Genomic DNA, 7966 nt, shown 5'->3' with positions numbered 1-7966 from the left:
TCAGTTCAGCAGGAAAAGAGCTTTCCCCCAATCCGTGGTGCTCAAGGAATCAGAGAATATGTCCTTAGAAGAGCAAAATGGCTGAAAACCAAATATATACCACACCTAAACCAACTACTGGAAATAATGCATAAATCTAAAACAGATAAACTCTAAGCACTCAAAATAAATCCATCAGAAATAAATTTTTTAAAGGCAAGGAAAAATAATTAGGATATAAGCTTAAAGCAAAAACTAAATAAAACAAAAATTGTGAGCTGTGACTAGACATTTAGGTCTTAATTACCTCATTACTCTATGGTTACCCAATATCCTAAATTTAGGACTTCTTTTCTTGGCATGAACAGAAATGAGACACAAATGTGGAAAGGAAAAAGACAAAATTATTATTTGCAAATAATACAATTCTATTGTAGAAAAATAAATTCAAAGAAATCAAGGATATTATTTATAATACCCGAAATTTAGTGATGTGGCCAAACATATCAATTTAATTCCTTTATAAGGCAAAAACTATCAGAATACTGGTGAAATTTACTAACAAGGGCACACAACACTTGGGAATAATATTATCAAGAATTGTGTATGAACTATTTGGGAAACAAAGAAATGAACTCTTATCAGAAGAAATAAAACTAAATGGAGAGAAATAATGCATTGCTAGATACAAAGATCCATTTTAAAGATGCCAATTCTCAAATTACCAGATAGTCTTCTAGTAAATTTATATATATATATATATATCATATATACATGTGTGTGTATATATATAGTTTTCCAGTAAAATTTCCAACATACTTTAGGAAATAAATTTAACAAAGTGACTCTAAAGTTTATGTGGATTAAAAAAATGAAAATACCAGTGAAAATTCTATGAGAGGTAATGGGTAAAATAACTGTACCAAGTTTTTGAAACATGTTAAAAATACTATAAATATACAGCTATCTCCCAAATTTATAACTCCAGGACAAATCTCTTTCCCCGTGAATTGCAGACTCCTACATCTAACTACTTACTGAACATCTCTGCCTGATTAATGTATAATAAATATCTCAAACATAACATCCCAAAACTCAACTCCCAATTTCTCACTCAAACCTGCTCCTCCTGAATCCTTCCTTGTTTTTGGAAACAGCAACTCCAACATTACAATCACTCGAGCTGAAAGCCTGAGAGCCCATCTTTGACTTTTCTCTTTCACTGACATCTTCACATACAACCTGACAGCTCATGACATGGGCTATTTCTTCCAATATGGCCACTTCTAATATGGCCCCTCCACCACTTCCACCTGGTCTAGGCCATACAACCTCTCACCTGGATTCCTTAATAATTTCCTAATTAAACTCTGCTTCCACTTTGCCCTGTACAGGCTATAAAACCTAAGCAGATAATGAGAATTCTCTTCTCAAAACTGACTTTCCCCTTGCACTGAGGATGAAAGTTCCATTCTGTATGAGGGCTTAAAAAAACCTTAATAGGGCTTCCCTGGTGGCGCAGTGGTTGAGAGTCTGCCTACCGATGCAGGGGACACGGGTTCTTGCCCCTGTCCGGAAAGATCCCATGTGCCGCGGAGCGGCTGGGCCCGTGAGCCATGGCTGCTGAGCCTGCGCGTCCGGAGCCTGTGCTCCGCAACGGGAGAGGCCACAGCAGTGAGAGGCCCGCGTACCGCAAAAAAATAAAAATTAAAAAAAAAAAGCCCTTAATAACCTGCACCTCACCCCCATTAACTCACTTGATTCGTCTCCCACAACCCTCTCCTCCCTTCCGTGAGCTCTCCAGGCAGAGTCTGACATTGTCTCTTCTCAGCACCTTTTCAGTAACTTGGACAGTGACAGTGTTTACTACAGGCCAGAGTTCTCTGCACACATCTCCATTTACAAACCGAGAGCCCCTCAAAGCCAGGGACTGTGCCAGTCTGATCTTTGTGCTCCTGGTGTCAAGCAAAGGTCCTTATACACAGTGAGTACTTACTGAATCTGCTGAATGAATAACAGCTTGCTGAAGAATTTTTTATTCTAGGGCAAATTTAGAGGCAACTTAAGAATCTAATAATAGATGAATGGTTATGCAAATAAGAATGTATTCAACTTGATAGAATATCATGCAGTTATTAAAAATATGGTCATGGACTTCCCCGGTGGTCCAGTGGTTAAGACTCCGCCTTCCAGTGCAGGGGGAGTGAGTTTGATCCCTGGTCGAGGAACTAAGGTCCTACCTGTTGCAGGGTGCAGCCAAAAATTTTTTTAAATAAAATTAAAATATGGTCACAAAGACTATGTGGCATAAGGGAAATGTGAATGGTATTATATTAACAATGGGGACTTCCCTGGTGGTGCAGTGGTTAAGAATCCACCTGCCAGTGCAGGGGACACATGCTGCGGAGCAACTAAGCCCGTGCGCCACAACTACTGAGCCTGCGCTCTACAGCCCGTGAGCCACAACTACTGAAGCCCACAAGCCTAGAGTCCGTGCTCCACAACAAGAGAAGCCACCCCAGTGAGAAGTCTGTGCACCGCAATGAAGAGTAGCCCCTGCTCACCGCAACTAGAGAAAGCCTGCATGCAGCCAACGAAGACCCAACGCAGCCAAAAATAAATAAATTTATAAAAAATAATAATAAATGTTCTATTAACTGAGTCCCTAGTATGTGCTAGGAACTATAATAAGCACTTCACAAATATTTTATTTAAACCTCACAGAGATTATGAAGTAGGTATTACTATCCTCATTTTTCAGTTATGGAAACAGACTCAGAAACTAAATTCTTTGCCCTACAACTCACTGCTGAGACTAGAACCTCGTGTAAGACCAAAGCTTGGGTCTGATCATTAAGCCACACTACCTCCTGGAAGTGTAGGGGGAAAAAATACATAACTGAGTACTAACTATGAAGAACTACATAATAAAGAAAAGATTCTTGGGCTTCTCTGGTGGCGCAGTGGTTGAGAGTCCGCCTGCCGATGCAGGGGACACAGGTTCGTGCCCTGGTCCGGGAAGATCCCACATGCCGCGGAGCGGCTGGGCCCGTGAGCCACAGCCGCTGGGCCTGCGCGTCCGGAGCCTGTGCTCCACAACGGCAGAGGCCACAACAGTGAGAGGCCCGCGTACCACAAAAAGAAAAAAAAAAAAGATTCTTAGGAAGAAAAGTCTAAGCCTCCGTATCTCAAAATTATAAGAGCAGCTGTGAGGAAGAAATATTGGTGATGTTTTCCTTTCTCTGTTTTCCAAAATTTTTAATGTCATAAATGATCATTTTCTAAAAATAATATTTATTCTTCCTACACATATTTTTCAATGTTCACCCCACTATGTTCTTGGGTGGATCTACTAACTATCAAGACAATAAAAAAAAAGTAAGAAGGGGCTTCCCTGGTGGCGCAGTGGTTGAGAGTCCGCCTGCCGATGCAGGGGACACGGGTTTGTGCCCCGGTCTGGGAAGATCCCACGTGCCGCGGAGCGGCTGGGCCCGTGAGCCATGGCCGCTGAGCCTGCGCGTCCAGAGCCTGTGCTCTGCAACGGGAGAGGCCACAACAGTGAGAGGCCCGCGTATCGCAAAAAAAAAACAAAAACAAAACTAAAAAGAATCTGGCTTATAGTTTCTAGGAAATTGATTCTGTCAGAATTACTCAGAAAGAAAAAAAAGGCAGATCTAAGAAAGGCAAATAAGTAGTAGTGTCCTCTTTAGCTCCAGGTTCACCTCTGGCTGTTCTAACATTGTCTCCACAACAGCACCTCAAGCCACACTGCTCAGAATCTAATAATAGGGTCCCCAAATTTAAGCTGTAGGACACGTGTCAAATAGCCAATAATCCCCATAAAGGTTCTCGAGATAAAAAGGTGTTGGAAGCAGAGACGCCTGATAATTTATTTTCTTCAAATACTGGGCAGTCTGCAGTGTTGCCTAGAACTTGTTATAAGCAGCCACTGTGCCAGCTGAGCAGTGACCAAATAACCTTGGGAGTATTGTTCTATCTCCCTTCGCTATTGAATCTATACCTAGGCACATATTTTTGGAATGTTTTTAAGCCCTTAGCTTTTACAAAGCTCAATGATAGAAAGACTCCCTAGTTAGAAATTCAGAAACCTGGACTCTAGTCCCTGCTTAACCACTGGTATGATATGGCAAGCCATTGCCCTCTCTGGTCCTGTGCACTTCAGTCACAGAATGAGAGCACTAGGTTAGATCATCTTCAAAGATCTCTTCTATTCTAAACTAATGAGAATGAATGTTGGAGGAAGGAGGATCCCTCCTCCTTCTTACTGGTTTCAGCAGAAAAGGAGAAAGGGGCTAGAGCAGCAAGGACAAGAATAAATATTTATTTGTTTTCCAAAATGAAATGGCATACTAAAAATTTCTGGGTACAACCCTTAGGTGTAGTATGACTGAAAGGTATGAGCAGGAGGTATTACTAAAGTACCAGGTGAGATGGCAATTGTACCCACAACAAAGATGCCCTGTGCAGGTGCACTTCAAGTAACATTACCACCAGCTCAGTTCTTACCACATTCTCTTCTTCTTGCTGAAACTCCTTCTTGACAAATAGTTCATATTATGAAGTGACTGGATATTGTTAGCGTTTTGTCTGTGAATATGAAACAGCCTCAAGTTACCTATCCTAATTGGAGATAAATTTATCATGTAAGCCTAAGAAGCACCAGGTTAAACAACAGAGTTAACCAGTCACAGACACTGAAACACAAAATGCAACGTCTGAAAAAGGTGACATTTTCTTAGATATTTTCAGTGTGTACCAAGAATTTTGTATTTTTGCTTAACATTCTATGTAAGATTTTTTTTATTTGACTGTTTTGCAATTAGTTCTACGAAGATGATTTAGAGCAAAAATATATTTGCAAAGTACAAAGCACCTGACAAGCAAAAGAAAACATTGAAATAAATGGAACTTCTCTGCCCAGTTTGCAAAGTGTTAACAATGATGGAGTAACAAATTCCCTGGCGGTCCAGTGGTTAGGACTTGGCTCTTTCACTGCTGTGGCCTAGATTCAATCCCAGGTGGGGAACTAATATCCCTCAAGCCACATGGTGCAGCCAAAACCAAAAACCAATTGTTTCCTTTTTTTAAAGGAAACAATGTAAATATTTTAATAAAAACAATCCCACAGCATTTATTGTCATCTGGTAACAACATAAAGGTGAACAAAACAATATGAATAAATGCTTTAGAACTACACTTCTAACAAAGGACACCTAAAAAAACTGTATTGCCTTCTCAACAATTTCTCACTTCATTGATCATTTCTAGTTGGAGACACTCTGGAGCAGAGTAATGTTATCTCCTTTTAGCATGATCCGACTCAGTTGTTTTCTTGACTTTTAGAATGAATCTCTTCTGCATCATCTAATACGAGGTTCATATACTCATCAAAACCAATGATACAGCCCTCTATCCGCATATTCACTTGCTCGTAAAGCCACACACCTGAATCCGAGATTTTTCAAGTATCTGAAGATGAGATTGACTGGCTGCACCATCACCTTCTGCACCTTCTGGCCCTGGCCCCAGTATGCCATGGTGGAAGCTCACAAAGACCACACTATCCCGCACACTACCTCAAAAAGCAACTTCCGGAATCAGAAGCATTTCTTTTTAATTGCCCATCATTCCTCTGATATGGTTAGCATATCAGAGAAGTACTTTCCTTTTTTCCCAGCTACCACACTGCAAAGAAAACAAGTGTTGAAGATAAGTCTATGTCAGAGGGTCTCTAGCCCTTTTTCATCAAAGTCCAACCATTGGGACTCGAACCCAGTTCTACCAATGCCCCAGGGATATTTTTTTATTAAAATCAGAAGGATAATATATCTTAGTCAAATGAGAATAATGGGATCCAATTCTTCACATCATGAGATCATTGCTATCTTCATTGGGGTAATATTCCCTCTCTTTCCATATATTTAACATTGACTCTAGAACAGAGGCTGGAGGAAAGTATACAAATATCTGGGTCCTAGTCTGTTGCCTTCCCCATTCTTCATTCTTATCCACATTCTTTTAAGAAGTGATGCATCTAAATCGGAATCTAGATGTTTTCATTCTTTTTTGTCTAAGAAACTTTCTGAAATATATGAAAGTGAAGACTCTCTTTGGGGAGTACATATATATAACATAATAAATATTTATGTTAATACATTAATTATACTAGTAACTATATTTTTACAAATATTTGTGACAAGTGGAAAAAGGATTAAGAACAAAGAATGTTCTATAAACAAGACTTATTGGGGATCTACAATTTGCAAAGTTCCAACCTAAACTCTACAGACAAAAAAAGGAGACACTGGTTCCTTTCTCTTGAGTTTTTAATATGTTCACACAACAAAGACTGTCACCTCTTTGAGAGGTGAGGGGTGGAAATGCATTAACAACTGTTATAGATGTCTAGCACTAGGTAAGTGAAAAAGATATACCACACAAACATCACTCTGTAAAAATTATCAAAATATCAACATTATGAACCTTGTTTTTTATACTTTAGGTGCTGAGATCACACCACAATGAAAATTACGTCAATCCCAGTTTTGTGCTCATAAAATTGAACGCTGAACAGTTAATCCCCACAACTCAAAAATTATCCTGAAGGACCAAAGCATACAAACATCTATTGCTCTAGGTCAAACCTATGCAAAAACTGTTTAGCATAAGTTCTACAGGGTTTCCTTTGGGAACAAAAGCAAATTCAGCAAAAACTGAATGATCAACTGAACCCTTACTGTTGAAACCTAGGGATTTATAGGCATGCCTCTGAGATAGTGCAGGTTTGGCTCCAGACCACCGCAATAAAGCAAATACTGCAATAAAGCAAGTCATATGAATTTTTTGGTTTCCCAATGTATATAAAAGTTATGGTTACACTATAGTGTAGTCTATTAAGTGTGCAATAACATTATGTCTTAAAAAAACAATGTACATTTCTTAATTAAGAAATACTTTATTGCTAAAAACTATTAACCATCATCTGGCAACACAGGGTTGCCACAAACGTTCAGTTTGTAAAAAATTCAATATCTGCAAAACTCAATAAAGTGAAGCACAAGAAAACAAGGTATGCCTATATTTATGGTCTCTCATCTGATCTCATAAAATCAATTCTTTCTAACCTAACTTTACCTTTTTATCACAAATCCAACCCCAGAAAGAGGAAAGTAGTCTACTTTTGTGGGCAAGGGTCCTATTGAGACTAGGACTAAGGTGTATCCAACTGTGAACATTTGAGGCTGTGTGTGTGGCAGAGATATGTATGCGGGATGAGTGGTATATGTGTATATATGAGGGTGCACAGGTGGGTGAGAAGGGTGTGTGTGCAGGGGGATTTGGGAAAGCTTCTTAATTTGCCTTATGAATTATATCTAAACACCCTGGATTTTCTTTTGGGGTAACCAGAGGATAACCACTTGAATACGGGGCAAATCATGGTCAGTTAATGCTGCAAATACAGATTCCCAAACTCTGGGCAAGATAGGGTATACTTAAAAAATTCTTGCCCCACAACTTAGCAGTGGGGAATGACTTCTCAGCTACAACTTCTGAGCTTTGAGGCTTTCATCTAAGAAACAGGTAGATTAATATTTGGTACCTCCCTCTCAAGAAGATCAGTTAGACCACACAGGTGAACCCCCTATGAATACCTAGAAAACTATATAGTTGTAAGAATTTTTAAACATGTTTAAAGGGGCAGGGGGGAAGGGAGACACAACTGTCTACTCTGAGGCAAGAATAGCAAAGGATGACTTCCTGTTACAGGAAAAAAAAACCTTACGTCTCTTTCAAAACCCCCTTCCCCCAAAATATCAATAAAACAAAAAAGTTCTCTCTTGGCCCCATTTATGTCAAGCTATCTAATCGCATCGCTTTTCTTGTTGACAGTTCTCAAAAAGTGGGAACTCCAAGGTCACTGCCTCCACTTTCTCACCAGTTGGTTGCTCCTTAGCCTACCAGTCTA

At 39.5% G+C, this 7966-nt stretch overlaps 1 protein-coding gene and 1 pseudogene across 2 annotated transcripts in view; both read right to left on the bottom strand.

The window, feature by feature from the left end:
- The window catches only part of FGD4 (FYVE, RhoGEF and PH domain containing 4), a 200841-nt gene that overhangs the window by 119397 nt on the left and 73478 nt on the right, over positions 1-7966 (bottom strand). The gene's annotated exons all lie outside the window — the stretch shown is intronic.
- LOC103082745 (small nuclear ribonucleoprotein E pseudogene) lies at positions 5265-5537 on the bottom strand (annotated as a pseudogene).

Source organism: Lipotes vexillifer, unplaced genomic scaffold (assembly GCF_000442215.2).
Source record: "Lipotes vexillifer unplaced genomic scaffold, Lipotes_vexillifer_v1.1 scaffold1, whole genome shotgun sequence".
In the NCBI taxonomy this organism is placed as follows: Eukaryota; Metazoa; Chordata; class Mammalia; order Artiodactyla; family Lipotidae; genus Lipotes; species Lipotes vexillifer.
The sequence above is the reverse complement of the archived record's forward strand: the minus strand, read 5'-3'. Positions and strand labels throughout refer to the sequence as shown.